Source organism: Ixodes scapularis, unplaced genomic scaffold (assembly GCF_016920785.2).
Source record: "Ixodes scapularis isolate PalLabHiFi unplaced genomic scaffold, ASM1692078v2 PGA_scaffold2__306_contigs__length_199485367, whole genome shotgun sequence".
In the NCBI taxonomy this organism is placed as follows: Eukaryota; Metazoa; Arthropoda; class Arachnida; order Ixodida; family Ixodidae; genus Ixodes; species Ixodes scapularis.
In genome coordinates this window covers 122283008-122308395 of record NW_024609857.1, presented here as the reverse complement: position 1 = coordinate 122308395, position 25388 = coordinate 122283008, and the positions used below count along the sequence as shown (strand labels likewise).

The window sequence follows — 25388 nt, the reverse complement described above, 5'->3', positions numbered from 1 at the left end:
GCCATTATAGCTTTTTCCTGGAGCAAACAGATTCTCGCTTGACGCAACATATTTTACGATGCAGCAATTGCATATGCAACATTTATGCTCCATTGTTCAATCCGAATAAGAACGCTATCTACCGAGAGAGTCAAGTGGCATCTATGCACTCGTGGACACTCGATACTCACAGTAAGCATAAAATATAAAATGCCTTTTATAACAAATGCCTTCCATAAGGTAACGTTTTCAGGTGAGTGATGAATTCCTGGACAGCAAGATATTTTCTATAAATCCTAGATGCATATGGTTTGTTGAAAGGATATCGTGTTGTGTTTAAACATTTATTTTCTGCAATGTTAAAATGTCGAATATGTAGATCTGTTAAAAAAAAAAAAATTGGAAGTGTTTTGGATGCATTTGGTTCAACAAATGCTAAATAGTCTTTGATAAGATAGTTGTACATGCATTTTCCTCCCACGCGAAAAATTCCGCGAAATAAATAAAACGAAACTATTACTGAAATTCCACATGCAAGGATCCAACAAAGAAAAAAGGGTGGCTCAATATCTTGCTTTTCTTTACAGGAAACCCATCGGTCCAAAACCGGCTTCTAGCTCGGGCCGCTTACGCTTTCTTCTTCTTACTTCCGGTGAAGACACGGAGTAGGAATATTCGAGGTGTAAAAAGGAAAAAAAGTAACACAGATTAAATATTTAAATGAACATAACTGCTAAATTGTAATTTTGGTGACGACAGAAACACCAAAGCAACATTGATTTAAACGGAACCTCAAACGCCTAGTCACCAAAACTTATCGTGACTTCCAGGGGTCTTTGCGTTACTTTTTGACGTGCGAGTGCCCTATCTGACCTCACTTGCTTCTCAGCAAAAACGCGACTTTAATTAGCACAATTAATTAGGTGGTGTCTACAAACACTACATTTTGGCGCTTCGCACAAAAAAAAAGTAATTACATTTGCTCTCGGGGTTCTAAGATTTTCCATACGGAACATATCTATCTGGATAATGCCAACAATTACCCTATACCGTATTTCGTTTCGCTTTAGGCCAGAACTCAGCCAAAGGTACACTTTGATGGAACCAACCAAGCAGCGATAAAAGCGCAACTTCACGGCCTTTTCTAACCTTGGGTACGTATGCTATCATGGGTTAAACCAATCAAGCGCTTAAGACATCATGACCTTGCACTATGAGAATAAGTCTCTGTGTTTTTGCACGTATTATTTCTGGTCTGATTACTCTTAGAGTTACTTCGAAACCGGAGTGCGGTTATGGTTAGCACTGGTTTCCTATTGCGATAAAAATGTTTTCATTCGAGCCTTGATTCCGAACTCTTTTACCAATGTCCCTAAAAAGTAAAGTTCGCGTATGACTTTTTTTTTTTTTGTATTCAGATGCGTGTTTTTTTTTTTTGTTTTTTTTTTCCTACGAGTTCCCTTCCCCCTCAGTGTTCGGTTGCAGTGCGAATTTTTTTTAATCTATAAAAAGCATTATAATGGAACCTGGTGCCCCAGAAATTCGTCCGTCCGATCATTCGCGCTTTCGTCCATACCCCTTTCGAAGCGTAGGTGGCTGCCAGGGCAAGTCGGCACCGCCGGTTTGTGTTACCATGACAACATCAGCGAAACAATGTGCGCAAGCACTTACTCAAAGTTAAACTCACTCCCCACGAGGGATAGAACCCGGAACCTCTAGGCCGAAGCCTGTTTCTTTCCGTCTCCGCCCGCTGGATATCGTCAATATGTGCACCGCCTAAGGAGCACGACCTATGTCTCCTACTACAGTTACCACATGCCCATACTCTTGGCAGGGGATGCTGACGCCATAGAGAAAGGGCGATGACAATGAATAAACAATATGGTCGCCCTCATTCCACTAAACGACTCTTTAGTGGCTTTTGAACATATTTAAACGACGGCTCATTAAAAATGCATTCCGCGTGGTATAGGACTTTGGGGACAGAAGCCTCGGCAACATTTTAAGCATTACCGTCTGCCTGCCCTCAAAAATGTTATCGCATTACCAGCTCACGCTACAAAATCTCTTTAAAAATTCGATAACCAATTGAAGCTCTTAGCAGCATTCATTAGTTTGATAGCGAGTTTCGTCTATTCTTATCTCAGGCCTACGACAGCGACAGGTCAAACGCAAACAAGCTTCCATTTTCTGCGTTTTTTCATCGCTACACAAGGCTTTTAAAAGTACCCTATCTGTTTGCCTAGTGGCTAAGGTACAAGCTCCCACCCCTTCACGCTACGCGTCACCGACCTGACGTCCCAAGCATGCAGCGCCCTCGCGCTGAGTCGCACGCTTATAATGAAATCATAGTGCGATATCACGATAAACTGCGAGAAACCTTAAGCTTCAGTTAAGGTTCGCGTAAGCTCTCTGGTTACCCGAAAACAAAATTAGCAGAATAGCCACGCAGGAAGGTTAATCATATCAAGATCGCATGCTCGACGTGTCGGTGTTCGATCGATGCTTCGAAACCCCGTAAATCGCGGGCCGAAATTTCTAGGCGCGGCACGACCCGGCCCGGTAGAGGCACGGCCTGGGCCCGGCAGAATTTTTAGACAGAAGCTTGTGCCAGGCCCAAAATCCGATAATATTTTTTTAAAACGTAAGCCTGAGCTCGGCTCGAGCCTGAAAGATTATATACATGAGCCCGAAAAAGTTTGCTGGCTTTAACCTAAAAACTGTTTAAGCATAAATCGAGCATATTTGATTTAATTTTTTTTTTAACTTGCGCGCGCGCTTTTGTGGTTAACTTTTTACCTGGTTTACCAAGGACCAGAGTCTGTACGAGAGCGACCACAGAGCTATCCTTCTACGAACTTACACGTCCCTCCCACCGCACGGATCCTATGATCGACTTGTGCACCAACACAAGAAAACGGACAGCAATCACCTGCAGAACCCCCTATACCTTGCCCCGCGGTCCATGATTCTCAATGAAGCCACAACTGACGACATGTGTGAGGCTTGGCGAGACTTTATGTCGGCCTTAGAGATTGAATGCGTCCGCCAGACCCGCTCAAACAAAAAGTGGAAAGCCCCCTGGATAACAAAGGAGATAGTGAATCTCTCGAGGCAAAAGCGGAGGTTGTTCCCGAAAGACAAAAGGAACCCCTAGACTTACCTTGAAGAGGCCAAACGCATCCAGAGGGATATAAAAAGGCAAGTCCATATAACCCACCAGGAGTATGTAGCTGACATTGCGGCCTTGGTCTTCAAGCGAACTAAGTGTATTTGCGCCTACGTCAAGCAACTGCGTAAAACACCCTTGAGCCCCTGCTTTGCTCATAACAACAAACCAGTAACTCTTCCTGTGGAGATAGCGGAGCTCTTCAGCACCCACTTCGCCTCGCTCTGGTCCAGTGGCAACACTCCCTTGGCAGCATCATCAACTTTAGAAGAAGCACTGGAGGGAGCCCCGTGCACAACCACAGGTTCTTTACCCTCTTTCACTATAACAGAAGGCGACTTAGAAGATGTCCCATCCAGGCTCTACCCTTTTCAGAGCCCCGGACCAGATGCCATACATCCCTCACTCCTGAAGCTCTCAGGACACAACCACGGGCCATTATTAACTATGATGCTTCAAAAGGTCATAGACGCAGGCTCTGTCCCTTCTTCATGGAAACAGGCATTCATCACCCCACTCCACAAGGGGGGTGGACTGCGCACCGACCTCATTGAGTCCTACCGCCCGATCGCCTCAACATCGGTCGCCTGCAGAACCCTAAAGCGAATTATTAACAAGAAGGTCCTGTGTCAACCTTGAGGAGAACAGCGTTTTGCCAAACGCCCAACATGGGTTTCGGCCCGGAAGGAGCTGTGAGACAGCACTGGGTGTCGTGGTCCACACTGCGAGTGCGTCTCTTGACAACAGCACGCCCTGTGAACTGGTGACACTAGATTTTGAGAAGGCATTCGACCGCATTGATCACCACCTCCTGCTTCAGAAACTCATTGAGGCAGGTATCAAGGGTCCTCTGCTCCAATGGCTGCATCGACGTCTCGTGCCGTTCTTTCAGGCGTCCCTCAAAACAGTGCAGTTGGTCCCACCCTGTTCTTCTACATCAACGGGGTCACGAAAGTCTTGCGCTCCACAGCAATTTTGTACGCCGACGACCTGACACTGATTAAGCCCCTAAAATCATCTCAGTCCTACCTCGAACTTCAAGCCGACCTAGACGCATGCCACATCTGGTCTATAAGCCACCTACCCCCCCCCCCCCCCCTCAACGCTAAGAAAAGCCCGACCCCCCGCTCCTTGTTTTGGGCTCTGTTCCCCTACAGACTACATTGCTGGGGGTGAGTTTCGACAACCATTTGAGCTTCGTAGGCCACATAAGGGGCGCTATGGCTAAGGCGCATCGGTCACTAGGCTTTGTAACACGTCACACGTAGCATGCAACCGAGCGCGTTCCGGCACTTCTACACGGGATTGATACTACCCCACTTAGAGTTTTGTTCACCTATGTAGAGCCCCTTCCAGAAATCCTTCGCACAAGCCCTGGAGAGCGTGCAGCGCAGAGCTGCTTACACGCTCTACAGGCGCAGTGTCTCTCGTTCCGCGCTTTCAGCCTACAGGGACATATCTACGATAGCCCTCCGACAGGGAGCTAACTGGCACAGCCTTGCACGCAGAAGAGATGTGGCTTCCATTCGTTTCTCCTGCAACCCGATGGGAACCTCAAGGAAGCCTTCAGACGCTCCTCGCTTCAATGCCCGCACCGAAAATATGCAGCCTCTCCTGGCAGGTCCGCTACGCCACCTCGAGTCCTGTTTAATGCGCGCAGCCAGGAATTGGTGCTGTCTGCCCCCTGAGCTGACTGTAGACATTCCGGTTGACCCCGAGGACATTTAGGTTCTCTTCCGGCAGGCCTCTGCAGTATACTGCACTGTAAACTGGTAGCGCAGCAGCCGGATACGGAACTGCTGGACGCGACGAGGCATGAGGTCAAGGTCGGTGGAACACGGCAACCGGACCAGCAGTTGGTGGTCGGTTTCGACAACAAAGCTCAGATCGCGCAGAAGCTTTTTGGACCTCTAGACGGCCCACGGGACTCCCAGAGCTTCCTTCTCGATTTCGCTGTACCGCTGTTCGGCAGTAGTCAGTGACCGCGACGAAAAGGCAACCGCTCGCCGCTCACTAGATGTTGCTCCTGCAGGAGGACGGCGCCCTCGCCGTACGAGCTGATGCCTGCAGAAACGGTTGCGGGATACTCTGGGTTTTATGGAGCCACGCAGGAGCTGCATGCCACCATCCTCTTAAGCGAGTCGAAGGCTAAAGCTTGACCAGACCTCCAGGTCCAGACCGTGTCCTTGCTCAGGACGGGCCTGATCGATGCAGTGCTGGCGGACAGGCTCAGCAAGAAATATCTGACGTGGATCAGCATTCCAAGAAGGCGCCGGACACTTTGCACGTCTGTCGGAAATTGAATACCAGTGATGGCGGCGAACCTTGTCGGGTTCCGGTGCTATGCCGCTGGTGCTCAACAACACACCGAAAACTTGACCGGCGACACCCCGAGGCGGCACTTGGAGGCATTCAGCGCAACGCTCGCTTGCTGCAGTCTCTCGAGAAAAATTTGGAGTCTGCTGTCGAGCTTAGACCGGTCTCTGTCAAACACCAGGATCCTGTCTACCATGTTGACTTATCCTTTAATTCCCTCGAGAATCAGTGACATCGGACGCTGAGACACCTATAGGGCCGGCGTAATTCCGAAGGGCAGCCAGGGATAATAGAATCGCCCGAAGGGTATAATGAACGTCATTTTCTCCTGGCAGCCTTTGGAGAGGCGTACCTAATGAAACCCAGACATTGCGCCCAGTTTCAAGAAGACGGTAGCGCTTCCCAGCAGCCCGAACACTGGTCGACGGTCGGCAAATGCTGCTCTCGGTAGACGACCTGATTCAGCTCGGTTAAATCGACGCGACGGCGCATCATGCCGTAAGAGTATTGACCCCCCACCAGTAGCACACGCCGCTGTTTTAAGACAAGGACACGTCGCCTTTCCGCAATATTTCAGTGCTGTTCAGCCTTCTTTTCCGAGAGCGTCCGAAGTGCGGCTATCGGGGCATCGCTCGAAGACGACAGCGATATTGGCCATAGTACGACCGGAGTAGCGGTCTAGATCAGCGTATAAACATGACCTATCCCCGGGTCGATCGATTGTACCGTAGTCGCACAAATGGTTCCAGGCGGCTGTCATTTTGCTGCGAAACACAGGGAGACATGAGCGACCGGTCGCGTCTTTGTTCACAACCACTTTCAGGATAGACAGCACTGTTTTGGCGATATTGGTGATGCACAGAGACACGAAACAAGATGATTATCAGATGATCGTCGGTTGACACACGGACTTAGGGAGACATCGGCGACCGTTCGCGTAGCCGCTCATGACCACTTTCACAACAGAGAGCAGTGACTGAGCGATGTTGGTTGTGAGCATGAGAAACAAACAGGGCGATCATCGGTTTACGCACTCGGCAGGAACGTAGTACATTAGGCGCACAGACAAGTAACGGACACGAGAGTCACTGCTACGCGAAGTTCGCAGTCTCATTTCTCACGGGCAGGCAGCTGCACATCTCTCGACTTTTGAGCGTACTCGTATGATTGGGTCTACGGCTGCCCGAACCGCTCGCATGCTACAAGCCGATGCTCAGCTGGCCCAACACAGGCGGCACTGCCATGCCCAGTGTACGTAGAACAATTTCGGAACTTCGCTGTATACGACAGCCTCGTTCACTGATATTCCCAAATTAAATGGTAGAAACGGCGCAGCAGGCAAATAGAGAAAAGCAGCCGAAATGCTCGTCGTCCTTGGAAAACTTGGAGGAGGAGGGTGTTATGGACGGCCTGCGGTTGACTTACAGGGTTGGCTCTCGGCGGTATTATCCGTTAACAATTTGGGGATACGCGGGTGCATAAATACTGCTTATCAAACTGCGCATGCGAAGTGCCTGCCTCTCAAAAAAAAAAAAAAGAGGAATGCGCGAGGAAGAAACATTGTCCCATCAGCCTGACAAGGGCGGACGTCGTCCTGTTCCTCCCATGCTTCTGGGGTCCGCTTGGGGGCGCGTCAGTAGAAGGGAGGAAAACGCATCGTTGTTACCTTCTTCCTCCTTTTTTTCTTTGAGGGTATGTTAAAATTCCTTTGCGTTCTCGTGTTCATTGTGCTTAGTGTCCTCTGTCAGAACTACTGCATATTGTCCGCATTAGGTCTATCATTTTAATTAGTCGTTTGCACTCCGCGAGTATGCCAAAGTGTCCATGCGCTTTGATTTAAGCCTGGTCAGTTGGTCAGAATTGCTGTATGTCAAAATTAATTAGTTAAATATTACATTTCAAAGTGAAGTCTATACATTCATCCACCTTGGCTTTTTGTTTTTTTTTTCTTTCTTGTAACTACTCTAACATTTATTTTTGTGTTTAAACGCTTATCTAGGTTTATTTACTTAAATTTCCTCGTTTGTGATTGCTACTTTTTGTTCCCGGCCCTCGACAGTGCGACATATATCCATAATCTGGCCCCGTAGCCAAGAGACTTGAAGATCTCTGGTGCAAGGTGTTGAATCTAGATGAATATAAACTGTTTATACCAGACCTGGCATTGGTAAAAGTAAGAACAATTGCAAGAAGTTAACCGCGAAGCGGAACTAGACCATACCTGATTAGTTTTAAATTATTAAAACGAAAAAAAAAAAAACGGGTTGGTTTTTTGCCGGGATTTGAATTCGGGACGACCGTGGAAGAAGAGACGGGTTTCTGAACGGCGCCGCCTCGCCGTAAAGCAAGCGCGGCGGGCGAAGATATACTCGTAGTTCTGACAAGCGCCGTGAGATGGCGCTACTTGTCTTGGACTCCAAACGGAGCCCAAGACAAGTAACGCCAAGTAGCTGTCACTGAGCCAAGTTGAGTTTCTGACTACTACAGTCATGTCTCGTTAATACGGAACCCGTCAAAATGGATGCCCCGCTTTATGGACACCACTTTTGGGGACAAACTGGAAAAAAGCATGCATTTTTGTCTCGTTATTATGGACAACTCACATTATGGACGATTTCATACGGGAACGGAGGTGTCCATATATTAACGAGACATCACTGTAAATCATGATGTGCCAGCGTTTTGAGGCCACTGTACCGTAATACAGATGAATAGGTGACGATGACGTGCTTGAAAACGGGAATATCGGAGCGAGCAAAATACGTGGCATAGTCGTTATGAGTACGAACGGAAATGATGTGTGCTGTATTTATTTTGAGCTGTAGGTGAATAACTTGCAGGACCCTTTTCTGTAATAAATCGTTCTTCTCGGTGTTATTTTCGGAGGAAAAGAAATAATACAAACGAAAAGCAACGACTCACTGAAAATAATGCGAAAAGAATATCTACATTCTAATCGCACTTTCTTTCGACTAGATATCTTTATGTTCTTCACACTTTAGTTGATTGTAGCATTTTTGTTTGTCTTCTTTGCGTATTTATTACGCCTTCATTACGTCCTGGCAGGTGTCGGGTACTGATCCAAAATATGCAAATAATAGAAAAAATAAAACACATTTCACCATTTCAACTATCGTTTTACATAACTAACAGTAAAGAGATTAGCAATGACTGTCGGAATAAACATTCAAAGTACCGATTTAAATGATGGAAATATAAAAAAAAAACATTTCAACATTCTAACCATCGTTTTACATAACTAACAGTAATTGGAATAGCAATGACTGTCGAACTTTCTGTCATGTTCCACGGCGCCATTATTTTTATAGCAATGTACCCCCGTGGACAATATGAGCAGAAACACCCGATACTGCCTTTTTCTGCGCCTGCGGTCCCCACCACCTGTATCAGTTCTCATTCTGTCGAGTAGTCCCAAGTCTTGGACATCAACTTCGCTATCCATTCCAAAGTTCGAACCACAGCCCTCTCAAAAACGAACAAGTAAGGGGAAAAAAAGGCAGTAGTGACTGTTTGGTTTAAATTGTCGACAAATAGTACCAACTGACCAATTTTTCCATCGTATTGCGTAATTCAGCGCCGTTTAAAGTGTGTTTCCCTGCTGAGGGGGGCGAGAAGAGGCTGAGTGAACCGACACTCGTCCGCCTTTGTCTCCCACTCTCCGCTCGGAGAACCAATAAATTTTAAGTTGAATCTTGTATAATCTTACTGGCACCTTTTGTTTACCCCTCGCCCCCCCCCCCCCCCCCCCCCCCAGCCAGTCTCTTCACATATCCAATATGCAAAATAACAAAAAAAAAAAACGCATTAAAACTTGGAACGAAAAAATAAAAGAGAGGATACAAAACAAGAATCACTGACATCTGCGGTCAAAACAGGAACACATCCCAGAGGCGTTGCGAGGAAAGAACGATATTTTCCTTCGTACCGAAAATTCCACTATTCTAGACGGTGACGGCCACGTAGAAGAAGTGTATGCGAGACCTTCGCAAATCGCCACCCCTGTCCTTTCAAGTATACATCGACCCGTGTTCCTGACGTCGCGCCGCTACTGGCAGGGTGCATGGGGAAGGCGCTTAACCTCTCGCGAGTCGCACTCCTGCGCACACCCAATGCCCATAACCGGAGTGGGCAAAGGCAGGCTCGTTTGTAAACAACGTATTGGGCTATGCGTAGTACTTACCATACTTCCGAATTCGCTCACGTAGTTCATTCTTTGCCGTACGATGACGCAGGGCAGAATTGAGGTGTGTTGAAGGGCGTGCGCTAAATAATTTGATTCGGCCGTCCAAAAAGAGACACCCCCATTAAAATTCAAAAATAAAATTAAAATAAAAAGTCCAGGGCCCGTCCGGGATTTGAACCCGGGACCTCTCGCACCCAAAGCGAGAATCATACCCCTAGACCAACGGGCCACTTGTGCGACAAGCATTTCCTACTGTCCTCGGTTGAGCTGCGCTCATCGCTGGATTGCTTTGTTCGCTGCACGAGTACCAGCACCTGCAGCATAGCCCCAGAGGCCGCCTTGTTTTGACCTTGATCACCGGTTTGTTCTCTGCGCGCACGGTATCGTTAACGTTTCCGTGTCCAAATGTTCAAGAAGATTATCTTTTTTTTTTTTTATCTCTTTTCACGCGGACGCACAACGAACGTCTGAAAAAGCAGCTCGATGCTCCGCCTGACACGCTTACTGCCGTTCTATAAAGCAGGAAACGACATATCTATAGATAGAGCAAATAGAACAACACCCTCTGCGGAGTTCATAATAATTATGTCCACAGCACAGGCCTGCGATTTAGATAAACTGACACTCGACTGTGGTGTTCGATTAGCTGCACTGCTTGCGCGCTGAAGCAATTCTTATCATAGAAATGAAGAACAGCGATCTGTATATTGCATGGGCAAAGGTTCCTTCTTATTTAAATTATATATGAAAAATGTAATAAATATTGATAAAACTGCACGATTTTTTTCTATTTATGCAGATGACACCATATTGTTTTCAGGTAACTGTCCTTCCTAACTAATTACAAAGCGAATAATGCCCTTCTAGATCTGGAATGATGGACTGAATGTAACGGGTGGAATATATATATATATATAAGCACTCATAAAACAAAATCCTTTGCTTTTCGCCCCAAGAACAAAAGTATATGTATCAATAAAGACATCAGCTTGTGCAACTCATAATTCAAATAGTCAATGTCTTTAAAACGCTTGGCATATTATTCACAAAACGGATGACCTGGGACGACCATACAAACTACATCGCGTCAAAACGATAAAGCGTCGTAGGCAAACCTATATGCATCTTCACACTTTACCTACTACAGTCAAACGTCTTCTATACACCACACTATTTTAATCGCACTTAAATTACTGTCATTTAGTGCTTGGAAACACAACTCTCAAAGACTTACAAAACTTTCCCGTATTACAAATAAAAAATAATAAGAAATATAGAAAACGTTTCATATGACAACGCCTCTGCTCCGCTGGTTCAGAAATATTGTATAATGTACATTTACAACATGTATGCCTATCATTTAAGCTTACGCTACAAGCACGAAATATTAAATCACACGCATTTTCTTGAAAGATTAGCATTTTGATCTTGAAGAACGGTCAGATATTCCACGCGTTGCACCGATATTTGGAATATCTATTGGTGCAAAACAAGCTACGGGGAACAAATGATTAAACGCGAACTTTCGGAGTTGTTGAATCTTTTAAAAAATTTTCAATATATGTCTTGGATACACATCAAAAGGAGATTTAAGGTTATTTTTTTATGCGAATGGAACTTAATAAAAAATTTCAGAATGATTTGTTTAGCGTTTATAGTCATTATTTGTGTTGTTTCATTGTGCTCTATATATGTTTGGTTCTGTTTAAATCTGGTGTATAATTATGTAGTTGTTTTATTTGTGAAGGGTGTTTTTATTTAATATAGGTAGTGTACTGTATGCCTTCGTAATCTTTACTTGTATAGTTTTCTGGGTAGGAGGAAGTTTGTCAAGCTGATTTTAAGCTCTTTCACCGCAACCTGCCCGATCGCTTTGAAGGAAATAAAGGGGGGGGGGGGGTGATGGTGGTGGTGGTGGTGGTGGTGCTACTACTACTACTACTACTACTACTATTACTTGTACTACTACTACTACTAGTAGTAGTAGTGGTAGTAGTAGTAGCAGTAGTATCTAAAGTTTCGCTTTCATGTAGAGACAACATTTGTTACTGCTATGAAACGCTAGGGATCAGCCGTATAACGAGGGAATTCTTGTAGCCTTTTGTATTTATCACTCTTTAAAGGTATTTGCCATTCCAGCTTGGAGTACGCATCTGTAGTCTGGAACGGGTTGGCGAGATCAAATGAAGCTTCACTTGGCCGCGTTCAAAAGAAATTCGCCTACATTCTTAACTACCGCTACTTGCAATATAGTCATTCCAGTGTCTGTAGCCACCACAGCATGGAATCTCTGTATCACCGCAGGCTCTCTGCTGATATTTATCTTCAAATGTTTACACGGCAAGATTGATTATCCTGGGACTTTATCATCTATTTCGTTGCGCGTGCCACACTACAGCTCTGCGTCTAGTAGCGCCATTTATCTCCTTGCGGCGAATATGTTGAACACTGTCACCTGCAAGCAACCGAAGTACAACGAGTCCCCCCCCCCCCCAAAAAAAAAACTATACATATTCAAGCACAGCATTTCAGTCTTTATTGTGACGCAATTAATAATGTTCCAGACTTTTTTTTTTTTTTTTGCTACGGTTGTTTTTGGAGCAAATTGGTGAATGTACTTTTGTTGACTGATTAGATGTTTATTTTCTTCATTAGTGTTTGACTTCACTTACTTTGTGTTATTGTCTTTGTGTCGCTTTTTATGCATTTTTACGCCTTGATTTCCTTCTCTTGTTTATATTCTTTGTCTGGGTATTTTCCTTGTGTTTCAACAAAAAGGCTACTGGCTGTTCTTGGGCATGCAATAAGAACTTTTATTATATTATTATTATTATCATTGTAGGTCATATAATTTACATAATTTTGTATCCCTTGTATTTTTTTTCCTAATCGCTGCGAAGAAATCTTAGTGTTATGAAACATTTTATATGTTTTAGACTCAATACATCGTTTGATCATTAGTATCGTTATGTTTAAAATAATATTATACAAACAGCATTTCCATTTTCCAGTGTATTGTGAGAGTGCATTCTTTATTATCGGATGTTTTCCTGGTACTGGATGTAGCATAATCAAGCAGAGGCGGTAAACAAATTCTGGGATCACTTTAAAAGCACAGCACTCTGCGAAATGATCCAAAATCGTGCGTGAGGTCCCTCCTTAACTAGAATATATTTATTTAAACCACTTCTAAATGCAGATATTGAAGCACACGTATAAGGACAGCCTCTAAATCTTGAATTTCGACATGGCTTATAAAACTATTAAAGTCATCTACCTTATTTAGTTTTATTTATTAAGTGACCTTGACGATTATTGACTCATCAAATATCTGTGAAGCCCGATAAACACCTAGGAAATGCCATATTGATATAGATTGGTTAACACCGAATCGATTAAAAATAACAGTCCTGCATCTTCTCACCTCAAAGCGCGTTCCGTCTTCGCTGAGAAATTAGTATAATGTTATATTTTTTTTATTATTAAAAGAGCAAATGGAGTTTATACGTTTCATTCAATTGTGTAACGCATTTCATGAAATTGACTAAACAACATTTATTTAATTGTGAAAACACACATCTGATTTTTCGTTACTATGAAGATAGTAAACTTTGTATAACAGACTTCTGTGTCCATGCTGGTGGAGTGAACTTCAATCTAAATATTACATCTTCGGTCGCCCATTGGCTGCTGCTCCTCGGGACGGGCTGTGACGTCACGGTAAAGTTATGGCGATAAAGTTTGGTGTATACTATGCTCGTCAGAATCGTAAAGTTTGCCGTGACGTCAAAATGTCGCCATGATGAAGCTGTTTCCGTGAAGAAATTTTCGACGGTTTGGGAGCTCAAAGTTTGGAGAGTTATCAGTAAAGATAAAGAAACAAGAAAGAAGAAGCGACCCCACATCGAAAGAGAAAGAAGACCATATGACCGCGTGATCAATAATGTGTTTTTCTTAGTAAGAAAGCTGTCAGCGCCTTGTCTTGTGTGGTCTCTCCTCTGTGTCCTTGCATTTTCTCGTTCTTTTTCCTCATAAGATTGCGGAACTGCGCTGTGCGCACCTGCTATGTCGTCAATCGGATCGCATAATACGCGAGCACCGCGACGCCTTTGAATTTTCCGAAGACAGGTTCCTCAGAGACTACCGGTTAACGAAGGAAGCCGCGAGATGGCTATGTAATAAGCATCCGTCCCGATCTTCAACCCGACCGAAAAACCGCACATGTAATAACTGTCGAGCGGCTGGTGTTGTGTGCCTTCCGACTGTACGCGACTGGCGGCTTCCAAGAGACGGTGGCCAGCGATGAGCATATTTCCGTGCACCAAACCACGTCTTATTTTTTTTTATTAGGAATATGCATAGTTCTCCTAATGTGTATCTTTGTTTCGTTTCCTTCTCAAAAAAATGGCGCCGCAGTCGACGTAGAGCGTGCTCCCCAGATTTCCCTTCCGGGGACTTCCTCGCTCCTCAAAATCTAGGAAGTTTCAAGCTAACAAGTGCCGTGAATCATCATGTCGCTGTAAAGATGCTCCCCAATGCAGTTGGGCGCTTGTGAAGTTATGGCTTCTGCTCTGTGGCCACGTAACGATGAAAAATAATTTATAGGTTTGACCAGCATAGACACACGGTGTACGCTAAAGACTTTGCAACAAGACTACTTTCATCGATAGGCTAAAAATCATTTATCCCCCCTATATGTCAAAGATGTCATTTTAGATCAGCCAAATACAGCTTTGCTAGGAGCCAATAAAATTCTTTAAAATGATGAACTTGAAAGAAAATGAGCTATAATTTTATACTTTCTTTGTTCTAGTAAGCAGCATTTCAGGAAAATCAGATAATTGATGAAACATGTCATTCGTGCATGCGCCTAAGGACATGTATTGGGGTATGCCCGAAACTGCAACTCAAGTCGACTTCGTCGTATGGAGGTTCATGTAGCGGGAAGATTTCAAAACTACGACTCGTTTCCTGGCAGCAGATGGCCAATATGTTCGGAGTGGTGTGAAGTTCACACCACTCCGAACATATTGTTCGGAGTGGTGGAGGAGTTCACACTGTGAACTCCTACATGACCATCGTGCAGTCACGATAAACACGGCCGCACGCTGGTGAGAAGCGCATTGAGGTCAAAAGGGATATAGGACTGCAGATTGTGGATCGAGCCATGGAACGACGCCCCGGTTCGGCAGCGCGAGCTTTCGCTCCATGTGCTCCGAGCTTCAGTGCACTTGCGCTGTCACCAATCCCTGGGAAGCTCAAGAAACCTCCGAATACAAAACAAAAAAAAAAGAAGCTAGTTCTTGTTTAAAGTGAAACAGCTGACTTAAAAATGCGTATTATTCTCGCTATACATTAATCGCAGTTCGCATAATCCGCATTTTCGAGCAGTTCAAGTTTTCAAGAGCAAGAACAGGCTGGAGCACTCTTTTCAATAAACTAACATTATTGTGTCTTATAAGTCAAAACCTCCAGGGTTGCACTGCTTAGGAATGTTCAATGGAAAATTATTAATGGCACAAAGTACTATGGCATCCTATCCCAAGCAGTCACGTTAAGCGAGAATAACTGAGCACAACTGTTTTTGATAACTCACGTTTAGACCACCAATTTCACTGTTCGTTGCCGCAGAGAAACGAAGAAGCTCAGGCCCGTGTGCTAAGATGGTTGAATGAGCTGTCAAACGAAACTAAACTTCGTTTCAACTTAACCGCTCATTCACACTGGAAGCGGATCCGCGTTCGCAAAGCGGTTGCGAACGCGGTTGTATAAAGATCCAGTACAGTTGCACGCGCACTCGATGTCGGTAAGTCCAGAGGCAACGACGCTGCGAGTTAAAGCGGTACGGAAACCAAATTCCAGAGCCCATCTCTTTGCTTGAACATAAAGAGGTTTAAAATAGGACTTCACCAATAACAATATTCCGCAGGATAACGCGAGAAAACGAATTTTAAACTGAATAAAACGACAACCAAAAACCACCTCGTGGATGTCTGTGAAGCTTCGATGGAATGTCGTGACGACAACATGCCCGTAAGAGCAGCGCCACAACGGGAAATACGGTCACTCATAGGCATTACTTAGGCCTGAACGTAGTACTGGTAGTACCGAGGCGCTTTGGTGAAGAAAGCAACAGCAGAGTTGGCCACCGTTCGTTTTAGTATCGGGTGGTCTTTCCGGCAACGTTTCTTTGGGGTGGTTTGGAGATTGTGTTCGTGCGATGTAATATTCACGCTACGAAATGTCTGTTTAAACGGGCCCGCATGCCCACCTTTCCTGATCACGAGATAGCCGCCTTCGTCGACCGCAACTGATAACGAACTCGATCGCTAAGAAGTCAACACAACTACCATCGTTGCTAAAACTAGACGGCCCGTACGGCTGTGCAATGCGGCGCGCATGTAAACAAATCCCTGCGGCGCTTTTCGGGGATGCGGGAGAGAGCCAACGTCCAGGAAGATGCGTTTGAAGTAAAAGAGTGTCAGCTAGCAAGATCCACGTAAATACCTGTTCGCGCTGGGAGCAGAACCGCACTGGCATTGCGTTCTTGGTAACCGCTTCGAAAACGGTCTTTTATAACCGATTTTATGAACCGCTGGGCCTCTAGACAATCGCAACTCGATGCTGACGAGACGCTCGGCAGAGAAAGATTGGACCGGCATTGAGTCGCTCCCAAAAACTGCTCTCACTCGACATGTTTTGGCGTATCATGTCAAAATAAAATGGACATCTAAAAAACGTGTACGTACCCAAGTTGCGAAGGCAATCCATATGGCTTTTATTTGAGCTCTATAACACACACACACACACACACACACAAAAAGGAGATTGAATTAAGAGAGTGTCCCTTCATGCTACTACAGCCCTCGGGTACTTCGACTATGCGAGATTCTAACACGCTGACGCCACCAAGTGGCAAGACTCATAACTACGGTATGCTTGGCCCTCCGAGGCATGATGACGTCAAGACCGCGCCGGATCTCCCGAGGTCCATCGCGCTCTTCGACGGCTGATTTCGAAGCGCTCGCCGAAATCCAGGCATTTAGAACGAAAAATACAGCCATCCGCTTGAAATACGACTATGCGATTATCAATTACTGGTTTATCTGATTCCATTTGACTTATCTCTAGGTGTTTCGTGTATATTTTAAGTTTCGATTCAGTATCCCTTTAATGGGTCGAATCAAGCAGCGTAAGAAGCGCAAGGCACATGGCCTTTCATGTTTATGATTAGTTCAGCGATAATATAACGCGTACAAAAACATAACGAACATCACGATTGGGCGCTTCTGAAGCTGTCTGGTCCCTTGAGCTCGCAACGTCGGCTGCGCCTGGGCCTAAGGTGAGACGAAGTATAGACCGTTATGATATTAATGCAATTAATGCAAAGGTGCCACGAGCTGGAAAAGAATAACAATAATAGTCTCTGGAGAGAGGGGAACAAAAGGGGCCAAAGGACAAACGCGAATCTCCAAACACAGCCAGGTGACTGGTGCTCGACTGAAGAAATCCGCCTGGTCCAGGTATCGATCCAGTCACCTATCTGTCTTTGGAAATCTGTTCTTGTCCTTTGTCTCCCTTGTTTCCCCTCTCCAGAGATTATTATTGGTATACACCGTGCCCGCCTGCATGTAAATAAGTTTTAAAAAAAAACGTAGGGCCTGTCCGGGATTTGAACCTGGGACCTCTCGCACCCAAAGTGAGAACCATGCCCCTGGAACAAAGAGCTGACATTTTTTCCTTTACTGCCTAGACCAAAGAGCCGACATGAAGATCGGACGGTTCCTACTCCCTCCGGTTTCGCCGTGCTAATCGTTTAACTGCTTCGTTCATTACGTAATTAACTGAAGAGGCCCAGGCCCAGCATTGTTTCGACATTCGCCGATGGTTAGTTTTCCGCGCGTACAGCGTGGTTAGCCTCCATTCAAGGTTCAGGTGTCTGAACATCAAAAAAAAAAAAAAAAAATGAACGTTTTTTTTTTTTTTTTGTAGTTGTAACTAAACGGTTATTCGAGAAGTACGGCCTCAGAGCGCCGCCATCTTGCTCGCTAGGCGTCATAGTTCGATTACGACGCCTTAGCGTCCTATTCAGAATATCAGGCTGCCAAGCACACCCCAAATGAACAACATGGCGGCGCCTTGAAGTCGTACTTGTAAACGTGTATACTTAACGGTTCGTGCTACTTTGAATGTGTTGAACGCCTGTATCCCTCCTTTTACCGCCGACTAGATAGCACATTTCAGCATCTAGTATCCTTTACTAGGTGGTCGGTATCCGCGTACCGGTAACCAAAATAAATATGCATATGGTGTCCGGTACAGGCGGGAATACAGGTGGCCAGTACGAACCTGTTGAGAACGGTGTAAAGTCGCGCACGTTTTTTTGTTTTGTTTTTTCTTTCAGTAAATGAGACTGTTTGTTACGTTTCTAGTCACGAGCAGCGTACGAGAAATGCAAAGCGAATTGCCGGGCGATTGTGTTACATGTGAAACGTGGGGTTTCAGTACGATTCCTCTGGGATTGACGTCCATGCTCTTGGTCGTTCTTCGTCGGTTAGCTTAGCTTAGCGACTGGCTTAACGCGTGGCATGCACACTCGATAGCAGTTCCTGGAATGGAGATACTGACGCCAACCCGGGTTCTAAACCTCTGGCGCTCTTCCAGAACCTGAACCAGCCAATCAGCGTCGAGCTAGGGGGTGTGACGTCATATTCTGGCGCAGCCGATCAGCATCGAGTTAATCGACGGTTTCACTTTCATTGCCCCCCCCCCCCCCCCCCCCCCCTGAGGAGACAAAGCACGTTTCACGTGAAAATGCCGGTCGTGGCGGGCCCGGGGGTCCGCCACGTCCGGCATTATCGCTCCCCAGGCAATGAAAATGCGGCATTTGCTGAAAAGAACACCGAAAAATCAATCGCGAAGTAAGAAGTGTTAAGGTAGTATAAGCCACACCACTATTTTTCTTAAGCTGTCAACGACTGCATAATTACATGGTTCGGACCTCGTCATTCGCCCAGCCAACTCCATGGATTAGAGCGATTGGCTTTCCAAAGTGCTTCGCGGTAAAGTAGACCCACAGATCTCTTTCTCTGCAACAGAACCAACTTTACTCGTAGGGAAGACCAACACACAGCTAAAGCAAGGGCAGTACTCGACAATAATGTGCCGGTACCTTGAGCCCACTGCTGCACTCAAAGAAATGCCTGCGCGTCTACTTACCCGCAAAACACTCAAAGAGCCAACCTCTGCGATCTACGAAATCAGCTCAGCGAATGATGAGGCGGAACATTCGTTTTTAGACTTGCAAAAAGACTTGCAAATACAAAAAAAGCGTCATGCTTGCATTGCGTAACGCCACAGCGCAGACTTAATTTTGAGGTATAAATAAATGTTCCGCCTCATCATTCGCGTAGCTTTTTCGTTGATCTCAGGGATTGGCTCTTCAAGTGTTTTGCGGGTAAGTAGACACGCAGGCACTTCTTTGAGTGTATAAGCGCGGATATCCAGCCACAGGAAAACTTTTTGTCGCCTCTTTTTTCTTTTTTTTTTTTTACACAGATGATTTTTGCATTGGGTCCTTCACGTTATCTCTTTCGGTCGAGCCAACACCACCAATTCTTGTTTTCACCTTAAGTCCAAGCGCAGCCGGCGCTACGAGCTGATGTGGCCAATCAAACAACGTAAAAGGCGCAACATCAACGCGTTTATTGTGTTTCTGTACGTTTTCTATAATCGCTGAACCAATCATATATCACTCGGACGGCGCCAGCTCAGCACATGGGCCCCCGAGTCCAAAGCCAAGCTTCCTTCGACGCACTGATTGGACACCGGGTCCAGCCGAACGCTGACGCGGCACTCGTGACCAATCCCGCTTCTGCGCTCGATTTCAGAGTAATTACGTATAGATTTCAGTGTACGGGTTTTGAGTTATTCCAGGTGGTTGAACCCGAGTCAATTAAACACTGCGTCAGAGGGAAACACGTAATGTATGCTTGTCCAGAGTGTTTAAAGCCAAGCTAAGCCATCCCCAAATTGCAATAAAACATAAGAAAAAGTTCAGGGCCCGTCCGGGATTTGAACCCGGGACCTCTCGCACCCAAAGCGAGAATCATACCCCTAGACCAACGAGCCGGCATGAATAGCGGACGTTACGTATTCCATTTGGTCGCGCCGCGCTCATCACTGAACTGGTTTGCTCACTACTTGAACGCGAGGACTGCTCCAGTCGCAACCTCGCTTTGACCTTGGCCACCCGTATGTTTGCTGCAGACAGGATGTCGTTAGCCTCCATCCAAATGTTTACGTGTCTAGATGTCGCGAGCTGATCGAGTATTTTGTTAACCATAAGGAAAAGACGGATGCGTCTTACTGCGACGTGGAATAAGGATCTATGGGGCAAAAATCAACATTTTCTTAATTAGGAAAATCAGGTAAGACTTCCTGATAGTAAATAATCAATGTCTACAATATAATTATACGAGTTAAATGAATTGACATTGATAACTGCAATGATTGCAGGCAGGACCAATTTTGTTCGTAGAAGTGCAAAACCGCAACCCACATAGCAAGGTTTTTTTCTTCATTTTTTTTCGTGTAAGTTAGGTTGTTTTAAGGTTTAAAGTTGCACAGTAATCTATATCGCTTGTTTTTCTTACATAAGCACAGTTGAGAAACCTATGTTGATGTAACCCTTGACTTAAAGTCCCATGCCAGGATAATTTGACGATTAGTTTCGTTCTATTGTAAATATTGTTTTAGAATAAAAAATGATGATCGTAAACAAAGAATGTATGTGAGGGTGAGTTCTGCCTTACTGAAATGTTTTTAAGTTTACACTTTCTGAAATAATGCAATGATAGAGACATTCTGGGTCACTTTATAACTGCTCAGCACCCTGCAGCGCATTCCACACGCACGTTCCAGAAATGTGCATGTGGTCTAGCAGTGCGCAAACTCTAAGAAATGCCTGTGCATCTAGTTACCCGCAAAATACTAAAAAAGCCAACCTCTGCAATCTACGAAATCAGCTCAGCAAATGATGAGGCGGAACATCTGTTTAGACCTCAAAATTAGGAACGTGCTGTGTCATTACGCAATACAAGCATATGAAGCTTTCGACTGCGTAATGCCACAGCGTAGACTTCATTTTTAGGTCTAAACAAATGTTCCGCCTCATCACTCGTTGATCTGAATTCCTAGATCGCAGAGATTGGCTCTTTGAGTGTTTTCCTGGTAAGGAAACGGGCAGGCACTTCTTAGAGTGCAGGATAATCCCTGAAAGTACGTATATTTGAGCTCCCTTTACAGACGAATTTAACGAGTCAGTCACTATCAATAGTCCGAAAAACGTATCTGCTATGGCCCTAACGTTTTAGACGTTGTTCTGCCTCTTTCACACAACACGCAGTGAAACTTTTGCCTCATCATTACAGGGTGAAACAAGGAGACGCCAGGCTCTTTAAATCGACCGGAAAATTCGGTTTCTTGACCTATCGCGCTACGACTTTGTGCAGCGTTGCCCACAGATGGTGCTTTTTTTTTTTCGTAAAATTTGCGAAGGGCGAACTTACCTGAGGAAAAAGTAAAGAAAGAAAAAGGCTTAGCTCCTATGGAAACGCAGCGACGCCACCGGTCTGCAAACACGGCGCCGTTTCGCACGGGAGACAAGAGATGGCGCAACAAACGCCACCAACGAACGAGCACACGGCGCCGAGAGCAGGCCTTTTTAGCAGACGATCCTTTTGACTCAAAAGCGGCGCGCGTTCCGCAGGCGGCGACAGTCGCAGGAACAAAAAAGACAGGCGCGGTAACAGCGAGGAACTGCATGTTCCTTGTCTGCAAAAGGGCCGGCTCTCGGGGTCGTCTGCTCGTTCGTTGGCGGCAGTTGGCGTCGCGACCTTACCGAAACAAATTAACGAAATACGTTACTTGTTACTTGCAAAATAAAGGAAAGCGTCACCGACCTACGCTACCTCCATAGAAGAGGAACGCATTATCGTTACCAATAAAAAGTAGCGCACGTTACTTTTGCCTACCTTTTTATTTATAAAGTAACGGTAATAGCACTTCTTGGGCGACAGCGTTTGTCGACACTGAGACAAAGGGCGTGGGCGTCGGCGTTTTTCTAAAGTGGGGCTTTTTTGCGCAGAGAAAATACAGGCAAATATTTGAATATGGAGTGAGCGCAGCATGTACATAAACATGACGAACACCATGATGGTGCACTTTTAAAGTCGTCTCATTGGTCCAATAAGCTCGTAGCATCGGCTGTGTCTGGACTTAAGGTAAAACGAAGTAAAGAAACTAAAAAAAATTGAAGTGTACTTTTTCAGGTCTTTTGAAGATCTAACGAGTAAAGGCCCGACCACACTAGCGTGAACGGCGCCACCGGGCGGCGCCGCCGGGCGGCACCGCCGTCCGGCGTCCCAACGCGAGGAGTCCACATTGGCCTCCGTTTTGCAGGAGTCACGTGACAGCACCGGTTCCCGCGATCGCGCCTCCCGTCGGATTTCCCGCTCTTTCGTCGTCTGCTTTTCGTTACATTCTTCCGTTCCGCACTCGCTGCCTACATGGTAGGAGTCCATAATGACCTGGTGATTAGCGCGAATGTGATTCTCCTAGCCTGCTCGTTGATCTTGCGACGTCGCCGCGCTCTGAAAAGAAGGAGGCGCAGGTTTTGGGTCCGGCCGAGTTGGTTCTACCGAAACACCGAAGGAGAGGACAGGTCTGGCGCGCCGCCGGGGCTTTGCTGCCCCGGCGGCGCGCCAGAGATGAAGGCTACTTTCGAAAGTGTCACCAAATCAACACGACATCCGTCACAACACAGACGACATGCAACAAGTGCTACGGAGAAACTCACTTGTAATTCCGAATTCCTCTCCTATAATTTCCCAGCGGTTGTTCTTGGCGTCCTTATCTAGGTAGTGTGGCTGCGTCTTGTCATATAAAAAGGGAAACAGTCGCACAGTTTCAAGGAACCGCTCCGTTGGGGAAGGCATCCGGGGAAAATAGGAAGAGCAGACGACGCGAAACACGTCCTTCGAAACGTGAAAGACGCGCCGAGAACCGGCTTGAGCGTTGCCATGGCATCGCGACGTCACTATCTACGCCACCTCCCATTGGCTCCTCTATTCTGCGGCGTGCGGCTCCCGTCTCTGAACCGCGCACGGAGCGGTTGACTCTGCGGCGCCGTACGTCGCGCCGTTGAAGCCGAAAACTGGTTTGGGCCGGCAAACGGCAGCGCCGACCGCCGCGCCGCAGGCCTCCGCGACGCCAATGTGGTCGTGCCTTAACGTAACTACCTTACCCGTTTCTTGAAATGAGTAACATAAGTACGTTGCCCGTTTCTGTTTTCAAAACGTAACAAGTACCTTACTATGTAACCGAAAAAACTAACACGTTACCGGTAACGCCAATACTTGTAAAACGTTACCGTCAACACTGCTTCGTATAGCTCAAATTGTTATCCTTACATCCAAAACCGTTTAATTTCAAAACTACCTGTAGCTTTTTTTTTTTTTTTTTTTTTTTAGAGCGCGCCCGTTTCCGGTTTGAGCGGCGTCGCCGCTGTCGGCGTAACCACGTGTTGCATTATGGGACGCTTCCCAAAATGTCGTCACACGTGACGTCACGTTTGACGTCACGGGATTACCCCCATGAGGGTTACTAGGGTTACCCTCACGAGGGTCACAAAAGTTGCCCTCACGAGAGTTACCCTCACGTGAGGGTAACCCTTGTGACGTAACATGTGACGTCATTATAGAGGACACGTGACTATGACGTCATGTGTGACGTCACGCGGCGTCACACGCATCTAAAATTGCCAATATTCCCGCTAAACTTAGCAGGGAAATGTTTGCACTAAATCTTGCGGGAAAATATTCTCGCTAAATTTATCCTCGTGACGTCACGTGTGACGACACTTGTGACATCGCACGTGACGTCACGTGCGACCTCACGAGGAAAAAAATTTCCCCGCTAAATTTAGTGGGGAAGGAAGAGGGGCATACCCTGTACTCCGCATGCTCCCCTCCTCCTCCTCAAGAGCTGCGCTCTAATTCGGCGTTACAGAAAATTTTAAACGTCTTTCGATTTTTGTTTTAGTTTCATAACAAAAAAGGCACCCAGGCTCAAGGCGCTTTTTGTATCGCGTCTCAATCCTGACGCTACGTGCAGTGATGTTGGAGAGGTGCTAATGGCAGTTTTAAAAGGAACATCTTTTGCATGCACCAATTTAAAAACTAGACACGAAAGCTACTCGTTATTTCGCATTGCTGTGAACGAGGATGACTTCGACAGAGTGAACAATGCAGATGCTTGGCCAACGGGCTCCCTTTTTAGGCCATTTTCGATGTTGCAGGGCGCAATGATGTTCGTGACACAGCAACGCCCAACTAGCTTGTCAAATGAATTGTTCAGTGTTTTATCAAAACGTCCACGGCCTGCGTATAAGGCTCCTATTTTTTTTTTTCAATAACGTTGTTCTAGGTCAGGGGTGGCCAAGCTGCGGCTCGCGAGCCGCATGTGGCTTTTTGCGCGTTAAAGTGCGGCTCGGGGTTCCCTTCCCAACTTCACCCCTTCCCCTTACCCCCCCGCCCTCCCAAAAAAAGAAAAAGAGAAATGGAACGCGTTCGAAATCGAAAGACAGGTTGCGGTTTGATAGTCTTGTGCTACTGCTACGTTACGTACAGTTGGACTGCCTTTGGCTTGGATAGATTTAAAGTAGTTCAAGTTTCGTTTATTGCCCTAAACAAAAGTTTGCCCCCCCCCCCCCCCCCCCTTCCCCCATGGCTCTTGGAAGTGTCGTGGGTTTGTTTGCGGCTCTTAGGCCAGGTCCGCCTGGCCATCCCTGTTCTAGGGGATTACCATATCATTTCTTTAAGTGAAACTTGGCTAAATAGCTCATTTGCATCCCTGGACTATTCCCCTCCCGAATACACAGTTTTTCGTCGGGATCGAGATTACGAAAAACTTTCCGCTAAATTGGGTGGTGGAGTACCAATAGCAGTTAAGAAACATTTACGGGCTGTTTGCCCATTTGATCTCGAATTCGAGTGCGAGTCCGTTTGGATTGAAATACGTCTTCGTGATAATAATAGCTTTTTATTTTCCTCCTAATGTCGACGGATCTAAGTTTTCTGGCCAATTAGAAAAGCTAGGGTATAAATTGTATGTGGATCAACATCATATACTCATACTTTGTGATTTCAATATTCCTGAAATAAACAGGAATTTGGTACATCCTGCACTGTCTGCTCATACTGCATCATTTAACACAAATGCCCTTTTTTCATTTGTTAACCTTCTCGAATTTTCCCAAATGAACGGTCTTCATAACTCAGCAGGACATGTGCTCGATCTGGCCTTGGCCAACTTTCCTATCAACAGCCTGATATCTGTTTCAAATCCGCTTGTTTTACCGGATGTTTGGCACGTTCCTTTTTCTGTTTCCTTTATGGTTTCTGTGGGGAAAGTAAAGCACAAAAACCGCGAGTTGCTTGCTTTCTCAAGAGGCGATTACTTTGGCCTTTATCAACATGTAGATAATGCAGATTGGGCTTCCATATAAAGTATGACCGATGTAAATCGTGCCGTTGAAGTGTTCACAAACTATATCGTAGATGCACTTAAAAGGTTCGTTCCCAAAAAAGCGTCCTTACACAATTCGTTATCCGCACTGGTACTCCAAGGAGCTTAGATCAGTTCTAAGTAAAAAATTGC

At 45.8% G+C, this 25388-nt stretch overlaps 1 protein-coding gene and 2 non-coding genes across 3 annotated transcripts in view; all 3 read right to left on the bottom strand.

Annotated features, from left to right (window-relative positions):
- LOC8032054 (fatty-acid amide hydrolase 2-A) overlaps nucleotides 1-25388 on the bottom strand; it is a 119712-nt gene that overhangs the window by 70203 nt on the left and 24121 nt on the right. The window lies entirely within an intron of this gene.
- Nucleotides 9826-9897, bottom strand: Trnap-ugg. Its single transcript has one exon. It is a non-coding gene; the product is annotated as a tRNA-Pro (tRNA).
- Trnap-ugg lies at nucleotides 19728-19799 on the bottom strand. Its single transcript has one exon. It is a non-coding gene; the product is annotated as a tRNA-Pro (tRNA).